General features: G+C 39.3%; 1 long non-coding RNA gene across 1 annotated transcript in view; it reads right to left on the bottom strand.

Moving 5' to 3' along the window:
• Positions 1-21,335, bottom strand: part of LOC145518098 (uncharacterized) — a 72,253-nt gene that overhangs the window by 13,011 nt on the left and 37,907 nt on the right. The window contains exon 4 of the long non-coding RNA XR_014062611.1: positions 14,953-15,085. This is a non-coding gene — a long non-coding RNA (uncharacterized LOC145518098). The remainder of the gene's footprint in view (positions 1-14,952; positions 15,086-21,335) is intronic.

The raw sequence follows: 21,335 nt of genomic DNA on the forward strand, positions 1-21,335 counted from the left end.
AGTCTTGCCTGGAGAATCCCCATGGATGGAGGAGCCTGGTGGGCTACAGTCCATGGGGTCACAAAGAGTCAGACACGACTGAGTGACTAAGCACAGCACAGCACACAGGGCAAGCGGAAATCGGGGTGGGGGTAGTTAGTAAAAACAAGGTGAAGAATACAGCATAATGAAGGCATGAAACTGTATGATATTTTCTGGAGGCTGAGTTCTCCGGTGGTTAAAGCAGATTGTGAAGATAAGGAGAGGGGTGAAAACAATTGCACTCATCTAACACGCTAGTAAAGTAATGCTTAAAATTCTCCAAGCCAGGCTTCAGCAATACGTGAACCATGAACTTCCAGATGTTCAAGCTGGTTTTAGAAAAGGCAGAGGAACCAGAGATCAAATTGCCAACATCCGCTGGATCATCGAAAAAGCAAGAGAGTAACAGAAAAACATCTATTTCTGCTTTATTGACTATGCCAAAGCCTTTGACTGTGTCGATCACAATAAACTGTGGCAAATTCTGAAAGAGATGGGAATACCAGACCATCTGACCTGTCTCTTGAGAAACCTGTATGCAGGTCAGGAAGCAACAGTTAGAACTGGACATGGAACAACAGACTGGTTCCAAATAGGAAAAGAAGTATGTCAAGGCTGTATATTGTCACCCTGCTTATTTAAATTCTATGCAGAATACATCATGAGAAACGCTGGGCTGGAGGAAGCACAAGCTGGAATCAAGATTGCCAGGAGAAATATCAATAACCTCAGATATGCAGATGACACCACCCTTATTGCAGAAAGTGAAGAACAACTAAAGAGCCTCTTGATGAAAGTGAAAGAGGAGAGTGAAAAAGTTGGTTTAAAGCTCAACATTCAGAAAACTAAGATCATGGCATCCAGTCCCATCACTTCATGGCAGATAGATGGGGAAACAGTGGAAACAGTGGCTGACTTTATTTTTGGGAGCTCCAAACTCACTGCAGATTGTGACTGCAGCCATGAAATTAAAAGACGCTTACTCCTTGGAAGGAAAGTTATGACCAACCTAGACAGCATATTTAAAAGCAGAGACATTACTTTGCCAACAAAGGTCCATCTAGTCAAGGCTATGGTTTTTCCAGTGGTCATGTATGGATGTGAGAGTTGGACGGTGAAGAAAGCTGAACACCGCAGAATTGGTGCTTTTGAACTGTGGTGTTGGAATTACACTGCAAGGAGATCCAATCAATCCATCCTAAAAGACTAATAAGAGGATGAGCCAGTGATGGAGCAAGAGATGCTGAACTAGGAGCAGTGACCAGTTAAGAACCACTAGAGGATGAGGGAAATACAGACCTGTTGGTAAAAGGCCACAAACTTTCAGTTATAAGATGAAAAAGGTCTAAGAGTCAGACACAACTGAGCGATTGAACTGAAGGACCTAATATATAAAATATGAGGATTTCAGCTGGTAACACTCTATTTCATAATTGAAATCTGCTAAAAGGGTGGAAATGAAATGCTCTCACCAAAAATGGAGAAAGAGGGTGAGCAAATAAGTGGGGTGATGACTGTGTTCACTTAATGGGGGAATCCTTTCACAATGTATAAGTATATAAAATCATCACATAGTACAAATACCTTAAATTTTGTCAGTTATATCTCAATAAAGCTGAAAAAAGCAATGTATAAGACAAAAGTGATAAGTTGAAATGGTAATGACAGGGAAGATGAACTGAAAAGAGGGAAGAATCTAAGATGATTCAATTTTCTGATTTGATTAATGGAATAGACAGTGTAACCATCTATAAAAAGCAAAATGATATATGATGAGGCTGCTAGTGTGCAATTCAGCATTCATAAACTTTGAATTCAGTCAACCTTTCCTATAAGTCAAAGAATATTTGAGTTTATTCATTCTCATTTCTGCATTTGCTAATGTGAAGTTTGACTATTTGTGCATTCTGAAATACCAACAGTGTGAAATGAGAATATATCTTTCTTTTTTTCTACCCATTAGTCCATTAGCCTTTCATGTTCATTCTGTGTAATTCAAAATGCAACCAATATAGGAGAGGATAATTTTTTATATTTTACTTTCATAAAAGATGGTTCACTCTCTTGGTAATCAGTTTTACACATTTACTTTAATTGTATCAATTTCCAAGTGTTATGAACCTTTCCCTTGACATCTATATAATTCTACATAATTTTCAATTGCTTTCAATTCCATCACTTAGCTGAGTTTCATTCCAGTTACTAAAAAAATAAGTTTTGAGAAAATCAGAACAAAAATAAAATTCAAAGCATTATGCTAATGTAACGTGTTTTTTTCCTATGTGGAAACTTGGATATACACCAAAGAAAGAAAATGCAGAAATATTTTATTTAGAGTAGAAAAAAAATCATCAAAACAATTGTAATGTTAGTCCATATCAGACCTATTCTATTTGCCATTAGAGTAAACTTTTGAAAGGAGTATTTCATGAAGGTGAAACTTCACGGAGTAATCCATGAAGATTTCTGAGGGTGGTGATCTACTGATAAGTAAGACCACAGGACCTGAAGTCAGAAAGGCTTCCTCCAAGGTTTTCTTTCTGGCAAATTTCTTAATTTCTCTCTGAGCTATATCACAGTGTAAAATGAGAAAAATAATTGACCTAGTTAAGATTTCATAGGATGCAAGCTTTAGAAATGCAATTCAAGTTAGTTTCAGTGCAGAAAGGAATTTATTATGGCAGGCTACCCAGAGTGTTAAGATGCTAACCGCTAACTTGAGCGGTGTCCATTTGCTCAAATAATGGTTCTTTCTCTCTCTCTCCATCGCTAGTGACTTGTTTTCTTCATGTTGGCTTCATTCCCAGCCAGGACCTAGTGCCTATATATGTGGTGGGAAAGTTGCTGGCTATTTTTTCTGTGTGTGTGTGTGTGTTTGTTTTTTTTTTGTACCATGAGCTGAGAGGACTTATGTAATTCTGGAACTAACAGAGAAACAAAAAATAGCAACTTTCCCAGGGCAGCGCAATTAGTCATGCTTGGGTCATGTGACCAGCCCTGAACCAATTGTGGTTTCAAGAAGAAAAGTAATTATGATCGTTCAGGCCATGGGTTCAGCCAGCATTTGGTCCTGGGGAGCAGATCAATTCCACCCAACCACAAGATTTCTGCAGAGTAACTGCAGAATAAGGAAAGGCTGCTCCCATAAGGAGGAGATGACAGAAAGGCAAACAACATTATAAAAAACACTATTATAGTACACATTCCAAGGTGGTTGGCAGGTTAAATTGGATGATACACCAAAGCACATCAGAAAACTCAAAATGGGTTTATTATTAATTACTGGCATACAATATTAATATAATCATGGGCTATTCCTATCTTCTGTCTATAGAGGACATATCCGTCTCTGCCTGACCAGTTCCTGGGCCTTCATTGTTCAGGCTAACAGTATAATAATAAACACAGTGTTGAAGAATTGAAGAGGTAAGGGATCATATATTGAACAAATATTGACTGAGCCTCTACATTATGCTGACAGTTCTAGGTGCTAGGATACAGTGGTGAAACTAAACAGGTGTAGTGCCCCCTCTTGGGTACTTGTGTAAACAAAATAATTTCAAGTATGATCAAAGATTTCTAGGAAAACAAAACAAAGCAATAATGCTTAAAAAAGTGCCTAGGAATGAATTACTTTAGATTGGGTGTAATGAAGAGGCCTTGGCAAGAATGTGATCAGACAATGGTATAAGACAGTCAGTACCTGTTGGCTAGAACACAGTGAATGAGAAGGAGGAAAACAGAGATGAAGATGGGGGGAATATAGGTGCCTTGTAGGTTATGGTGAAGGATTTTAATTTGATTCATTTGAACCTACAGGTAATAGAAGTCACTGAAAGATTTTTGATCAGGAATAAAATGTGATTTGCTGGTTACTGAAAAATCACGCCCTCTTACTTTTTAAAAATTATTAATTGGGGCAAAAGTAGAAAGCAGAACACCAATTAGAAGGCTTTTGCATTCCATACTGTAATGACGGTGATGAGAAACATGAAGATCTCAGTAAAGGTGAAAAGTGGAGCAATACCAGATAATTTTGGAGATAAAATTTACAAAACTCTGTGCTGGACTGAATGTGGAAACTGAGGGCAAAAGAAATACCAAGAATAATTTATAGGTTTCAGTCTTGAGCAACTGTGTGGATGAAAAGATAGGAGAAGAGATAAACTTGGGGATAAGAGAATCAGTAAGAATTTGGCCATGCTAGATTTGAGCTCCCTCTTAGAAATCGAGATGGCAATGCCAAATAGCAGGTGATTTGGAGTGCAGTCCAAATCTGTCAGCCCAGCCGACCTCTCCGCGCACACTGCCCCTAACTCTCCTTCCAGCTAGTGGGGTCCGCTTTCTGTCCCTCCAATGCAACAAGTGCCTTTCTGCCCCCTGCCTTTGCTACAAGCCAAGAACACTCTGCCCTAAATCTTCACGTGGCTGGTTTGTCTCACCATCCAAGCTTCAACCTCCACATTTCCTCCCAAAGATCAGCTCTGTGGCACCGCACACCACAACACAGAGCACTTACGACTATCATACTTGCTTGTTTCTTTACTTTCTGCTTCTCTCCACGAGAATGTACGTTCTCTCAGGATGGGACCTATATTTAATTTTTTGTTCCCTACTTGTAAGCCTCAGTACATCTTCCCTGGTGGCTCAGCTGGTAAAGAATCCGCCTGCAATGCAGGAGACCTGGGTTCGATCCCTGGGTTGGGAAGATCCTCTGGAGAAGGGAACGGCTACCTCCACTCCAGTATTCTGGCCTGGAGAAGTCCATGGACTGTATAGTCCATGGGGTCTCAAAGAGTTGGACACGACTGAGAGACTTTCACTTCACTGTAAGCCTCAGAGTCTAGAGCCTGGCACAGAGGAGGTGGTTGTGAATATTGGTTAAATCAATGAAAGCGAGACATATTTTTGCAATACTGCTCTGAGGTGCACCCTCTAAGCAGTCTTGTGTGGTTGACCACCCTTAGCGCCTCCTGTTTAGTGCACAGATTCCAGAACCACACTGATTTACAGCTCTGCCCCTTGCCGGATGTGTGATCTTTGATAAACTACTTAACCTCTGTTTCAGTCTCTCCATTTAGAAAATCTGGAATAGATAGCCATCCCGAAGTGTTACAGAGATTGAAAAAATTTATGCATTTTAAGGGCCTCAAAGAGTGTATGGCTTGTGGCAAGCCATGAACAAGTGATGGCTATTTTTAGCATCACCATCATCACCATCACCCCTAGACCAACTGACTACCATGAGGGAGGCATTGTCACATAAGAACACAAAAGTTTCTGCCACATTAAACTCCAGATCATAAGGCTGGAGAGGAAAATGTTCAGAGAAGACATGATAGTGTGTGATCATGATTTTCAATCTTATTTGAGTGTGAAAAAGAATGAATTATCAGAAAGTTAACAACCTTACTTAGAGTATATTTCAACTATGTGGGGATTTGGGCCTGCCATTTTACTTGTTTTGATCGTAATGCTCTCATTTGTAAAACAGGTTATTCCTAAGATCTTTCCAGCTCTGAAAGTTTATGACTGTTTCATAACCACAAATCCGCATGTAATACAAAGGGGGGAAACTTAAAAATTAATTTCCTACTTAGTTTTCAACAAAGTCTAACTTTGTAAGGTATAAGACGTGAGCCAGTTTTTATTTTCATCCTGATTTCTATGAACAATATTTCTGGATCTCACAAAATTCTTATGCTGTAAATAAAGCATTATTGTTGTTTAGTCACTCAGTCATGTCCGACTCTTTTGAGACCCCCATGGGATTTTCTGGGCAAGATTACTGGAGTGGTCTGCCATTTCCTCCTACAGGAGATCTTCCTGACCCAGGGATCAAACCCAGGTCTCTTGCATCTCCTGCATTGGCAGGAGGATTCTTAACCACTGTGTCACCTAGGAAGCCATGACTATAGTCTATTTCATGAGTAGGTGAAAGGATGTTAAATGACTTTTTCCAACATCTTTCTAAAAATATTTTAGAAGAACGGAGATTAAAATAAAATTATTTATTCCGAGTTTCTTATCACTTGGCTGAATTAGCTCTCATTCTCTTTCTGGCACAGTTAACTTGGTAACATTCTCCTGTTAAGAGGGTAATTGTGGATGAAATAACCATATAGCACTCCAAAGAGATTTCAAAATGCTTCCTGGATTATAAATTCCTGGGCGACTTGACTTCATGTAGACCACAAGATACATTCAAATTAGCCAGTGATGAGTCAAAAATTATTTTGCTCTTGGAATTAGACAGGTGTCAAAGGGAGATTATAAAATGTAACCATTGCAGAAACTTCTTACTTCACATTCAGTGGCTTCTTGCTCCTTTCTGTGCAATTCCCCATGTAGATATTGACTTCAGTGGCTGTAAATACTTGTCTTAAGATCGTTATTCTCAATTTTGAGGGGGTTTATTTTCTCCTTTAGATTTCAATTATCATTGAAACAACAAACATTTAAAAACAGCTAAAGATGATTTTCATGCAAAAAATCAGGTACATGAAAGTAGTATTTGTCAAATATATTTATGCTGCATTAAAAACTGCATTTAGTAAACAAAACAAAAAGCTCATTTGTTGACCTTTTTCCAATCATTAACAAAAGGACTAAGAGGGCTTCTGTGGTGGCTCAGTGGTGAAGAATCTGCCTGCCAGGGCAGGAGACACCGGTTCAATCCCTGATCCATACCGCGGGGCAACTAAGCCCATGCGCCAAAACAACTGAGCCTGTGCTCTACAGCCCGGGAGCTGCAACTGCTGAGTCCACGTGCCGCAACTACTGAAGCCCATCCACCCCAGAGCCCGTGCTCCACACCAAGAAAAGCCACCGTAAGTAGCAGCTTACATACCACAACTAGAGTATCCCACACTCGCAACTAGAGAAAGCCTACACAGAGCACAAAGACCAAGCACAGCCAGAAATAAATAAACAAACAAAATTTAATTTAAAAAAACCTCTCATCCTAAAAAAAACAAAAGGACTAAGAATAACAGAGAGAAATATATCTATGATTATACATAGATAGATAAATCTGCCTCACAAAATAGCTAAGTGATGATGAAGATATAAGGAGCATCAATATGGGGATTATTTTCATGAGCTTTATTCACCTTTAATAAAAACAAGAATCTTAAAAATATAGTGAAGTTTATTATCACCACTTCCTGGTAATTTTTTGTCTTTCTGAAACTTGGAAGAAAGAAAACAGTAAACTCTTCTTGGAATCTACATATCACTCAAGTGTCAGACATGCCAATAATTAAGGGCCAGATGATTTATAGGAACATCCACACTTCGCATGACAACTTTCTATCCCTACAAGAATCTATGGATCATTTCTCTTTAGGGAAACTAAATCCAAACAAAACAAGACAAGCCACACTTTCCAATTTTGCAGCCAGAACATATCAAAGGGATGTTTTCTTGGAAGGAAAGAAAAACCAGGAGGCATGTATTCTGCAGTATGTGAATCACAAAACCCTGAATTTCCAGGTTTCTATCATCACTCAGCGTCCTGTAGGTGATACTTGTCGTTGTCACAATTATTAGACTCTTCAAATAGAGACATGTTCCAGAATCCTCCAGGAGATGGATTTCAATAGCCCTTTGGGCAATTTACACAACCAGCTTCCCCACTCAGCTGGAAAAAAGCCATCAGCTCTTTGAGGGTTGCTAAAGGGAAGGGGCATCACTTCATGGCAAATAGAAGGGGGGGGCGGTGGAAACAGTGAAGGGCTTTATTTTCTTGGGCTCCAAAAATCACTGAGGATGATGACTGCAGTCATGAAGTTAAAAGACACTAGCTCATTGGAAGAAAAGCTATGACAAACTGAGACAGCATATTAAAAAGCAGCAGAGACATCTGCTTTGCCAACAAAGGTCCGTATAGTCAAAGCTATGGTTTTTCCAATAGTCATGTACAGACGTAAGAGCTGAATCATAAAGAAGGCTAAGCACCAAAGAATCAATGCTTTCGAATTGTGGTGGTAGAGAAGACTCTTCAGAGCCCTTTGGATTGCAAAGAGATCAAACCAGTCAATCCTAAAGGAAAGTAATCCTCAGCCTTCATTGGAAGGACTGATGTTGAAGCTCCAATACTTTGCCACCTGATGGGAACAGCTGACTCATTAGAAAAGACTCTGATGCTGGGAAAGATTGAAGGCAAAAAGAGAAGGGGGAGCAGAGGATGAGACGGTTGGATGGCAGCACCGACTCAATGGACATGAGTTTGAGCAAACTCTGGGAGATGGTGAAGGACAGTGAAGCCTGGCATGTTGTAGTCCACGAGGTTGTAAAGAGTTGGACACGATTAAGAGACAGAACAGCAACAAAAATTGGCTTCACTTTGCCCCACCCCTGGGTAGATAGTTCAGTTCAGTTCAGTCGCTCAGTCGTGTCCGACTCTCTGCGATCCCATGAATTGCAGCACGCCAGGCCTCTCTGTCCATCACCAACTCCCGGAGTCTACCCAAACCCATGTTCATCGAGTCGGTGATGCCATCCAACCATCTCATCCTCTGTCGTCCCCTTCTCCTCCCGCCCCCAATCCTACCCAGCATTAGGGTCTTTTCCAATGAGTCAACCCTTCGCATGAGGTGGCCAAAGTATTGGAGCTTCAGCTTCAACATCAGACCTTCCAATGAACACCCAGGATTGATCTCTTTTAGGATGGATTGATTGGATCTCCTTGCAGTCCAAGGGACTCTCAAGAGTCTTCTCCAACACCACAGTTCAAAAGCATCAATTCTGCGGTGCTCAGCTTTCTTCAGCATCCAACTCTCACATCCATACATGACCACTGGAAAAACCATACCCTTGACTAGACGGACTTTTGTTGGCAAAGTAATGTCTCTGCTTTTAAACATGCTATCTAGGTTGGCCATAACCTTCCTTCCAAGGAGGAAGCGTCTTTTAATTTCATGGCTGCAGTCACCATCAGCAGTGATTCTGGAGCCCAAAAAAGTAAAGTCTGACACTGTTTCCACTGTTTCCCCATCTATTTCCCATGGAGTGATGGGTAGATAACATCTTCACAAATGGCCTGGTCTGTTTTCATTCTACTCTCTTCTTCTGTCCCTTTCCTTTCCATTTTTGCAGTTTCCTTGTTTCCTACATATATCTCTCTGTCTACATCCTTGTAGCAAAAAACAAGAGGATGCGATTTAGAAGTGGTGAATATGAATTGACAAAGAAATACTATTCAGATGCCTTTCTTTCTTCCAGTTTGTGACTGTATCATCTCTTTGTGAAGGGCAAAATACAGAGTCAACAGAGGTTGTATGGGTGATACAGGGTATTAATAGGAATGTTCTTCTCTAATCATGTTTATATCATGGTTTATAGAATGCATAAAATGAGAGACTTACCTACTCTTTGTAACTTTGCTAGAGAAACATTCGAGTTACCTAACAGGGTAAGAGTAGGACAAAAAGTACCAAATTATAGCTGACTAACTTTATATGAACTGATTTATGGGGGTGAAAGTCTGGATTAGGCTCCATGATGCAATGTAGAATTCCAGGATTTTTACAGTTTTTACAACCCATTACGAGTGCAGAAGGAATATATTTTATTTCACAACTTGTACTTTCTACTTTTGTGTATGCATTATGAAACGTGAAAGTGTTAGTTGCTCAGTCGTGACCGACTCTTTGTGACTCCATGGACTGTAGCCCACCAGGTTCCTCTGTCCATGGAATTCTCCATCAAGAATCCTGGAGTAAGCTGTCATTCTCTTCTCCAGGGGATCTTCCCAACCCAGGGATCAGACCCAAGTCTTCTGCATTGCGGGCAGATTCTTCACTGTCTGAGCCACCAGGGAAGCTAATATGTATTATATAAATGTGTAATGTGTAAATATATATATAAATTGGCATTAGGCAATTGAAGTTTTGGAAGACCTCTAGATAAGAGTATCTTCTGTACCTAAAATACTATTTTTCAGTTCAATTCAGTTCATTCGGTCAGTCATGTCTGACTCTTTGTAACCCCATGGACCACAGCACACCAGGCCTCCCTGTCCATCACCAACTCCTGGAGTCAACTCCATTGAGTCAGTGATGCCATCCAACCATCTTATCCTGTCATCTCCTTCTCCTCCCACTTTCAATCTTTCCGATTTTTACCCATGTCAAATAAGACCTCTTATAATATTCTCTTTTCAAGATTTTTGAATGGTAATTTTCAATTTAGCTTAAGTTTTGGCTATTTACAGACTTGTCATAATTAATACTTGGGCTTAATCAAGGTATTTTTTGAAAGCTATAGATAGAGCCCCATATCTGATTATTGATCATAGTGAGGTTAATAATCTAACCACGCAGCAGATGGCATTTTCATTTGTTTTAATCTGAATTCATCATTCTCAGAGCCAGTTATATCCATGTACGTGGCACCACAATCTGCTAATCGATGGGATTTGTGAAAGACAGTACTACCTGTAAAGCATTTTCTGAACAACACTTGTCTTGGCATCCGCAGGTAACTCTCTCAATGTACGCAGTGTGAACCAACAGGGAAAGGCAGATTATAATGTATAAGGCTCTGTTCTCCCCTCATGTGAAAAGCAGGAGTGAGATCTTTAATTTCTCGATGAGATGTTTGGTGAAGAATTGTGAATTTTCAAAATCCTCTTTGTATAAGTAATTACTACTGATTTCAAAATCATTTCAGCAGTCACCATGATAACTCTTGGTGAAACAAAACTCGAACACAATAAACACAATACCAAGGGCAGGTTTTAGGAGAAAAGGTTACGTATAACTAATACCAGAGAAATATATGATCTTAACCAGGGATGGGCAAGTTTTAAAATATTAGTTTAACACAGCCGCTTACTAGCTGTAAGACCTTGGGTGAATCTCTTAACCATGACATACCATATTGTTTCTCATTTGATAAACTTGGATAATCATAACCTACTTAGCAATGTTTCTGTGTGGGTGAAAGCCTAGACTACATTTTACTATCAGTAAAGCACAGAGTTCATTATTACAGTTACTGTTGGTATTATTATTACATTGGCAATGTAGAAATTGACCAAAATGACAAGTCTTTACCTAGCTTGGTAGTATATTTTGGATTATAGACACACACTGTGCTTAGTTGTTCAGCTGTGTCTGACTCTTTGCAACCCCACAGATTATAGCCCGCCAGGCTCCTCTGTCCATGGGATTCTCCAGGCAAGAATACTGGAGTGGGTTGCCATGCCCTCCTCCAGGGATTGAACTCAACTCAGGGGTTGAACCCAGGTCTCCCACATTGCAGGCAGATTCTTTACCATCGAAGCCACCAGGGAAGCACGGCAGGGTTAATTTTAGCTCAAATTTCCAATGTTTCTACTTGGGTTGAAAATGCCCATTGATATTAACATAAGAATTTTGTTTACCACAGAATTAGCTTACACAATATTCACAAAGTCTAGGAAAAATAGAGGCACACAAACTTAACATCTCTGATCTTCCATGACAAGGTAAAGGTGGGAAAAATTCTAAGTGTCACTTGCAGAGTAGTAAAATGGAAGAGAAATGCTGATGAGATGGCCAAATCTAAGCCAATGCAGGACAAATGAAAGGCTGTGCTGCTTTGTCACAACTGTGGGCTTTACAACCAGGCCTAAGTTTGAATCTCAGTTTACCCACCTACACACAGGATGCTCCAATGAGTCTATTTCCTCCTTGAAAAGCACATTCCCTTGTAGCTATTTCTGAAGTGCTTCCGGAGGATCAAATGAGACATCATTGAAGATGCCCATTTCCTTCTCCAGGGGATCTTCCCAACCCAGGGATCGAACCCGGGTCTCTCGCATTGCAGGCAGACTCTTTACCCTCTGAGCATCAAGGAAGCCCAGAAGATACTCAAGGGAAGGCTTAAAACTCTCAGATGCTATTTAATATTGGTGAAGTTTTTTTTTTTTTTTTTCTGTTTTTCCATAGAAATGCTTGTGGACTATTGTGCCAGTTTATAAATAACACATCTCGAAAGAGCAAAGTGAAAAGAGAGTGCAAATAAGCAAGGTGCCTGCAAGGGTATGCCCATTAAGCCAAAGAGTCCTTGATAATTAGAGAGGGAATTAATACTCCATATTTAGCGAACAAATATTAAAGAAAGATAAAGGTAGTGCTGAGCAGCCCTCAGAATGTGTTATCTTTTCCTCACTTTCTACTCAGCTGATTACTAAGGAAAACAGAGCCGTTTCGTTAATTCATAGCAATGATGAGGAGCCCCACTGCAAACAACTGAATATCCCAGAGTAATCAGTAAAGAACTAAGTCCCACTTTAAAAAGGAAATATAACAGTGCTGAGATATAGGAGGTAATATGTTCATCCTACAATTGCAGCTGAATTTAAATTATTTTGGATAATAATCTATTCCACATATATGGATGCTCTTTAATGCACTTGAGATATTATCGGATGGCTCCACTATTTCCATATCTGAATAATTATCTAAGTACTGAATGAGTTCATTAAGAAATTTGGATGGCTGATTTACATTAACATATGCCACATTCCTATTTTAAAATGGTTTTCATTATCTTCTCAGCTTTCAAGTTTTAATCATGCCTCAAACATGGGCAAGCCTCAATTACCAATGAGTAAAGTCACATGAGTTCAACAAAGAAGTAGGCATAACAGTATTAATTGCTTCTTGTAGTCTATCTTCACAATCAATAATGATCACAATCACTGAGTCAATCATGTGATCATCTGCTGTGTCTGTTAAAATGGCAGTAATAAGTGATTCAGCTGTCCTCAGATCATTCAGGTTTACATAAAAAAATATACTGACTCTCCAGCAGACCAAGGGTGTTCAAAGGAGATAGTCAGAAACAAAACCCAAGTTTGCACATGAAAGAAAGCAAGCCATTATTCCAGAACCCCGAAGCACTCTAACCCACCTTACAAGGTTATCATAGAAAACCCTACTAATATCTGATCCACTAACATCAACTTATTTGACAGTAAATAGTGTATTCTTGAAGAGAGGGCCCCAAATTCAATTAATACCTCACAGTCGAAGTAAATAAGAAAAGACTAACAAATCTCCCTGCATGCATCCCCACAATTTCATGTTCCTTTTGATCAAATTGGGGAAAAGACAGAGCAGAAAATGCGATTTTTGCTCTGTAAGAAGGCTGCATAAGTGGAAAGTGTGTTTTTAAAGTTCTCCATGGGAACAATTATATCAAGGATATAAATATGACAGAAATAGTATTTGTAGAAAATTAAAGGGGATTAAAAAGAAAAAGAGTCAAGTTAATAAAACTTCTTAATCAAAAAAATTATGACCTAGTCATTAATAACACATGGAATACAGGATCCTGTTTGCTTGAAACAGCATAAATTGTCCTTCTGAGAGAATACATGCTACCAGTGAGCAAAGGAAAACAGATGCTATTCATTTCTGGACACCTTATAGAGTTATTTCCTAGTTCAGGATAAAGTGAGCAGGTTCACAGACAGGAACGTAGTACAACTGAGACTTAGTAAAACTGAGTACAACTGAGGGCCAGAAAGCTCTGGTCGCCATTCATGGGCTGTTTCACAGACAAGTTTATGCCTTGTAACTAGTCGTTGACTTTGGCCTGAGCAGCTGCTGGAGGAGGAGACGACTTGTCTTACCCTCACTTTCAACAACTTCTTTCTAATGTCGCTTGCCTACATTTTACTACAAAAGTATTAACCATTGTACTTAATTTTATTAAAAGGACCTTGATTCTACCCTCTACCCTATTGATTCTTTTTAAATTTTTGGATCTTTTAAAATTGCAGCACGACATGGATGGATCTAGTGATGATCATACTAAGCGAAAGAAGTCAGAAAGAGAAAGAGAAATACTATATGATGTCACTTCTATGTGGAATCTGAAATATGACACAAATGAATTTATCTATGAAACAGAAACAGACTTACAGGCATAGAGACTCGTGGTTGCCAGTGGTGGGGAGGTGAGGGCAGGAGGGATTGGGAGTTTGGGGTTAGCAGATACAAATTATTATACATTGGACAGATAAACAACAAGGTCCTACTGTATACCACAGGGAACTATACTCAATATCCTGTAATAAACCATAATTTAAAAATATGAAAAAAAATGTATATGAAGCTGAATCACTTTGCTGTACACCAGAAACTAACACGACATTGTCAAGCAACTATACTTCAAAAAGATAAATTTTTAAAAAAACATTAAAATTGCATAACAAAATATCTTTACTTTTGGTTCTTGCTTTGATTACAACCTTAAAGCTTACACTCTCCAATTCTTACTAAGAAAAGAGCTAGAATTCATACATATATCTGCATATTCTAAGTTTTCTCCTAAGATCAACCCTGACCATCAAAATAATATGTATTTTACACTATTTTTGTTGCCTCTTAGAAAAATATTCACAAACAAAGCCTCAGCACTCTGTCATTGACATACACTTAGAGATGTTTTCTACTGAGAGTAAACCTATGGATCACTATTTATTCATTGTAGTGATGATATTAAAGATATCACCAGGGATCACCTAAAAAGAACTGATGGGAAATATTTCTTCTGACTCCAACATGTAGGAAAGCAATGATTCTTCTAAACAATTGAGTCGTATTTATTGTCTGGATACTATTTCTTGTAAATAGTGGTGTCTCTCTCTGCTTTGGCTCTCCATTAACTTACACAATACAATATATGTATTGATGTGTTAATTTTATTTCTGAATGTATTAGTTTCTTATTGCTGCATAATAAATTATCCAAAACATTAAGGCTTAAAAAGCAATAAACATTTATTATCTCACAGTTTCTGTGGGTGCAGCTTAGCTGAGTGTCTCTGTTCCAAGGCCTCATGCATGTCTGTGATCAAATTTTGAGAAGACAGGGCTGTCTTCTCAACTCAGGGCTTAAGGAAAGGAGCATCTGCTTTCTTGGAATCACTTACCTAGTTGCTGATAGGATGTGACTCTTCACAGGATGTTGGACTGAAGTCCTTAGTTTCTCATTGTTGGTCAGAAGACTCACTCAGTTCCTTGTTGAGGTGCTTTGTCCACAGGTCAGCTCACATTCATGGCAGACTGAGAAAGCAACAGAGAAGATGTAAGTTACCGTCTTTTTGTAACCTAATCTCAGAAGTGATCACTTCTGGTACATTCTATTCAATTAAAAGGAAGCCACCATTTCCAGCTGACGTTCGAAGGGAAGGAATTGCACAAAAGCATGGAGACAAAGAGGTGAGGTCCTTGGGGGCCAACTTAGAGGCTATTATTTTTATTATTTTATAGAGATTTCCCCTTTGCCTTAGGTCTCATTATTTTTATTCTTTGTACTATTCATACTCGATAACCTTCCTTAAAAGTCATACACATATCATATGAAAATGTGGTGTCTTCAATAAATGTCTAGTGTTAGATTGAACAGCCTCAGTCATTCACTTTAACAACTGCAATAATTATTAATCCATCCATTAAGTGTAGATCTGTTTTGAGAACTAGGCACACCATCATTTTTAAAAAGGAAGAAAAAAGTCCTGCCTTCCAGAGTGGGTGTGGGGAGTCAGTATGGAAAGTAAAATTCTAGTTATCATCCATTCAGTCCTTTAAAAATCATCAACTAGTGCCCACTATTTTTCAAATACCCTTCTGGCCATAAGGTGTTTTGATTCTCTAGGATAGAGTATCAGTTAGGGAGAAGTTGGAGCTTAGGTTCTAGTTGAGAATCAGAGATTGGAGGAGGCTGTATGTTTCACACAAAATTTTATAATGTTTTGTAGTAAAAATTTTAGTGGTTTTCTATTTTTCGTCATGACATCTGCGTAAATATCATGTACTCCATGCAAAAAATGCAGTGTCTGAATAATTCTCAAGTGAACATGCCCATGTCGGAGCAGGCATGACAGAATGACCACACCAAAATGCCATGTGCCCAGAAGGGAGGGCCTTGTGTTTCTTTGTAGGCTCTTGATTATGGAAGTTAGAGGCTTCAATTCTTGAAACTATTTTTATTAGACAATGGGTACCACACAATTTATCAAAAGTGACAGAAGAAATTTTAGTTGGTAAGTTTTATTAAAGTACCACAAATACAAAATGTGCACAAATTGTTCAGTGTTAAAAAATATATTTTTCTAATCCAGAGAGCTCAAAACTCTAGGGAGGTGAAATAAATGATAAAGATTATAATTTTGTATTTTAGAAAGATGTGATGCAAACAAGTCAAAGAGTCCTTAGCTCATTTAGTAATGAAAGGGCTACAGTTTCCTTCCTCATGGCTTTTGCCCTGGAGTCACTTCTAATGCATCACAACATGATGTTCTAAAAGAAAAATTACATATATAGAACCTATCTGGAGAGACTCAAACATTTCTATATATTTACAGCTTAAATATTCAGTAACAAATGCTTAAGTAATTCTTCATGTCCTAACTATTCACCGGAAGGACTGATGCTGAAGCTGAAGCTCCAATCCTTTGGCCACCTGATGCCAAGAGCCGACTCATTGGAAAAGACCCTGATGCTGGGAAAGATTGAGGGCAGGAGGAGAAGGGGACAATGGAGGATGAGATGGTCAGAGGGCATCACTGACTCAATGGACATGAGTTAAAGCAAACACAGGGAGATAGTGAAGGACAGGGAAGTGTGGTGTGCTACAGTTCATAGGGTCACAAAGAGTCAGACACGACTTAGAGAATGAACAACAAGGAGAACGAGAGTTAAGTGTTCAAGGAAAATTTGAAAAAAATCCGAGCTGAACAAATTTACATAGGTTTTTCTATGGAAAGATTTCTCTGAGCCTCTAATATGTTAAAGCTCAATGTTAATTTTATTTACCATCTAAATGTTTATTAATGGGAATTATATTTTTTAATATAAATCCTCTTTGCCTGCTGTAAATAAATCCAATCTTGTCTGGGTACATTTTCTTTTGTAATACACATTGGATTTGATTTTCTAGTTTTTGAATATAAATTATTTTTAGAATTTTTACACCTATATTATAAAGTAAAATTGACCTGCACATTTTCCTTTCACATGGTTTTGGTTTTTGACATAAAATTAGATATTCCCTCTTTTTCTGATGATTAAGAAGAGTTTGTTAAATTAAAAATTACATTAAGGATACTCTACAGTTTGAAAATTTGGTAGAAATCACCTATATAATCACCTTATTCTGCAGTTTTAATTGAAGATTTTTATTACTTATCTGTTTTTTGAAGACTAATTTATTTTAATACTTACAGAATTATTCAAGCTTTTAATTCTGTTTAGATCTCTTCTACACATTATATTTTCTCAGGAATTTGGCCATTTCAACTCAGATTTCAGAATCATAAGAATATAGTTGTTGATAGTGTTGCTATTATCTTTTTAATTTCTCTTTAGAGGAGGAACCTCTTTTCACTCATAGTGTTATTTATTTGTCTCTTCCTTCTCCTTATTTCCATTGTGGGTGTTTTATTTTCATGTATTCCAATTCTGGATTCTTGGATCCCTCATCTGACTTTCCTGTTTCTACAATATATTCCACAATTCTAGCCTCTCCTCTGGATTATGAACACCAGGATCCTGCATGGTCCTCCATCTCACTTTCTCCTTGGGCCTGGATTTCTCTGATTCATTTTGGATCAGCCACTTTCCACTATTGCAGGAATATGCTCTAAGCCAATCCCGTCTTGTTCAGAAAACACACACTCAGGATGGAACCAAGCAAGTCTGAGTCTCGGGAGCTACTCGCCATCTTCTCCTGACTCGTCTGCACCTCACACGGTGGCCTTGCCTTTGGAGCTTTAAACTCTGTACGATGCCATCACCTGCACCCGGCCTCAGACCCTCCCGTGCTTCCTCCTGGCCTTCATCTACTTAGCTATTATCCAGGCTTGGCCGCCCCTGACACCCTCCACCTCGAAAATAGTCCCCTCTGTTCTCTTCTTCTACCATCTGTGTCTGTAAAGAGGTGTGAGCCACTGAGACAGAGACAAGACGAGTCCAGAGGGAAAAGGGAAATGGAGTGGGTGCTTGAAAAGTTCTCCTGACACTGAAAATAAAAGCCTGAGGCTGAGACCTGGGATTCACTGTTCCCTCACGGCAATCTCTTCATGGAACATTAGCAGCTATCATGTCTCTACTGGGCCTCCCAGGTGGCTCAGTGGTAAAGAACCCTGCCAATGCCAAAGATGTGGTTTCCATTCCTGGGTCAGGAAGATCCCCTGGAGAAGGATCCATGGGGCTGCAAGAGAGTCGGACACGAGTGAGTGTCTGAGCACGGTGTGTCTCTACTTAAAAGTAGGTTGAGTAATATTCCCCTATATGCGAGACAGAATAAGAGACACAGATGCATAGAGCAGTCTTATGGACTCTGAGGGAGAAGGTGAGGGTGGGACGTTCTGGGAGAATAGCATTGAAACATGTGTATTATCATATGTGAAACAGAACACCATTCCATGTTCGATGCATGAGACAAGGGCTCAGGGCCGGGGCAATGGGATGACCCAGAGGGATGGGATGGGGAGGGAGGTGGGTGGGGGGTCCAGGAAGGGGAACACATGTAAACCCATGGCTGATTCATGTCAATGTATGGCAAAAACTATTACAATATTGTAAAGTAATTAGCCCCCAACTAAAATAAATAAATTTATATATAAAAAAAAAGTAGGTTGAATCATTTTAATACAAAAATGAAATTTTTAAATGAAACAATCTTTTGAAATTTTCTGACATATTTTAAGCGGATTTTTCGTTCTGCATCATGTACTTTCTACCTAATCTCTGACATGCCACTCACTCACATCTAAGAAACAGGAGATACGGTACTGCCTGGTGACTGGATAAGCCTCTCTGGCTGTCTGTGTGCCCAAAGTTCCCTTACGATTTTCTAATGCCTGCAGTTCATCTTCATACGGCTTAGTACCCATGTGACAACAAAAGTCAGGCTGTTTATTTCCTTGCCCTTGACATCATTTTGTCAAATGCTGATAGCAGATGTAAATATGAAAATGCCCTAACTAAAGTGACCGTGATAGTTATTCTGTAATTTTTTCCCATTTCTCTCCTTTCATAAGTTGGCAAAGGATCTCATCCGTCAAAGCCTCAGCAAGAAAATTCTCCAATTCTTTTAAACTGTTTAACAAAGGCTATGTCATTTTTAATCTCCTATGTGGGGATCAATGCTAAAAGGAATAAACAGATACTCTCCCTGAAGAAAACTGATATCAAATGCACCGAAAAATTCATCTCTGGTTTGATATCAATCATTTGCTTAATTATCACCATCTTCAGGGCTCTTTGAATTAGACAAGGCCATAGTGACAGAGAATATAGAAGGCGCCCTTTGTTCCTGAGTTAAGGGCCGTTCCGCTGTATCTCTCTTACATCTAACAATCGGGAGGTGAATGTGCTTAATAGGCTTTGTCTGTGAAAAGCTTCATTTCTTTTTTCTGAAGGAAACTATAGCTTTGGACTTGTCTCCTCATACACGCCACCTCTTGACAGCACTGAGCCTTCATTTGAGAAAGAAGTTTAATTAATGCCCTTGGATACACTGTTAACCTTTGAAATGGTTTCCTGATGCATGGAGGCCCTTTCTCTCCTGCCAGGAATTGATTTTAGAAATGGCCCTGCCTCCTTATGCCTTGAGATTCAGACAAAGGAAGAGACCATGTGAAGTGTAGCAAGGCTGAGATAAGAGCCCCATGAAGTACAGTGATGAAGCGTTTGCATCCGTTTCTGGAAAACACAGATCACTGAAAATGTGGGAAATCAGCTACAAAGAGAGATGATGGTCTTATGAAGAGGTTATAATATCATCCCATTGAAACAGAACCACAACACTGAAAATACAAAGCAAATTTCAAAGAAACTAAAGAAAGGCTCTCAAATTTCTAGTAAGATAATAAAGTGTTTTGTTTTGTTTTTTTAATGGCATAGACGATGGAGACACAGAGTGGGGAAGGAAGGACACAACTTTTAGGCTAGGAAATTTTATTGTATTTTCCTGGCATGGCTCCCAGAGACCTTGGCAAAGAAAAGGATGCCAAAGAGTTATACTTCAGGGGCTTTTTTCTGTTAATGTAGTTATTATTCAATGTACAGTTGTTTAATGGGACAGATGTTATTTCATTAACTGCTATTGTAGAAAAGTGATTTTTTTCCCAAAGCGGAAGCAGTGTTTGGGGGCAAAGGGTGTGGTGAGAAGTACTGCAGAAGATTCTTCACGTCTGTGCTTACTTACTCCAATAGTAACTCTTGGTATAATTAAACTACTGTGGCCCGCAATTTGATCCGTGCGTCAGGAAGAGTCCCTGGAGGAGGAAATGGCAAACCACTCCAGTATGCTTGCCTGGGAAATCCCATGGACAGAGAAGCCTGATGGATACCATCCATGGGGTCACAAAGAGTTAGACGTGACTTAGTGACTAAACACAGAGATACACACACACACAAACACGTATGTGTTTCCATGGTAGCACAGTCAATGGAGACGCCACAATTTTGTCATCTCAATTACCACCTTCAGAGGAAGACCATATTGGATTGTTTGCATGGAAGTTACCAAAAATACAATCTGCTGCAGATAAAAAATAAATGAAACTCTGTTCTCAGTTATATTATTATCACTTCAGTTTTTTTGAACTTCACTTATGAAACCTTTTTGTCTTCTATATTAATGATACAGATTGCTTATTGAATTAATAAGGACCAAGCAATAAAGATCTGAGGACAATTTGGAGCCCACCGGACTATGAAACAATCCTATTTTCTCAATCAAAATGCTAAGTGTTGCACTGTCTATTGCCTAATGAGAAATACCACTGCCCCGTGTTTCCCCTCTAAAACCAAATTAGGAAACAGGGGTATGCTTGAGGCTATGTTATCTACCCTGACAGTTTTAGCCGACATGGCACATTCTAAGGAAAATGTTGAAAACCAGCTAGCAGTGACTAGGCCAGTGCCTCCAGCCCCATCACTCCTCACTAACTGGGAGCCACAGCAGAGCCCTTCTGGTAACCAGGTCACTCCTCTGCTGGTGAGGACCACTAAGCCAAGTGCTGCCCTGGCATGCATTCGCTTGGCAAGGGCTGTTCAGATGAGTGCAGCCCAAGAAATGTGGCCTGGCCAAAGGCTGTTCACATGTGGTTCTGAGAACATTTGAAAGCCAAGTGAGTTACACCCAATATCTTATTTCTCTGGTATGGCTACGGAACAATAGTGTCCTGGAACACAAAACTTTTGGCTCTCAGTAAAAACAAGATTTTATTCTTCCCCAAGTGTTCCCAGATTTTATTCTAGTAGGTCCTAGAGGGGACTTCCCAGGCGGCACTAGTGGTAAAGA

Source organism: Giraffa tippelskirchi, chromosome 8 (genome assembly GCF_054371585.1).
Source record: "Giraffa tippelskirchi isolate mGirTip1 chromosome 8, T2T-mGirTip1v1.2.pri, whole genome shotgun sequence".
Lineage (NCBI taxonomy): Eukaryota > Metazoa > Chordata > Mammalia > Artiodactyla > Giraffidae > Giraffa > Giraffa tippelskirchi.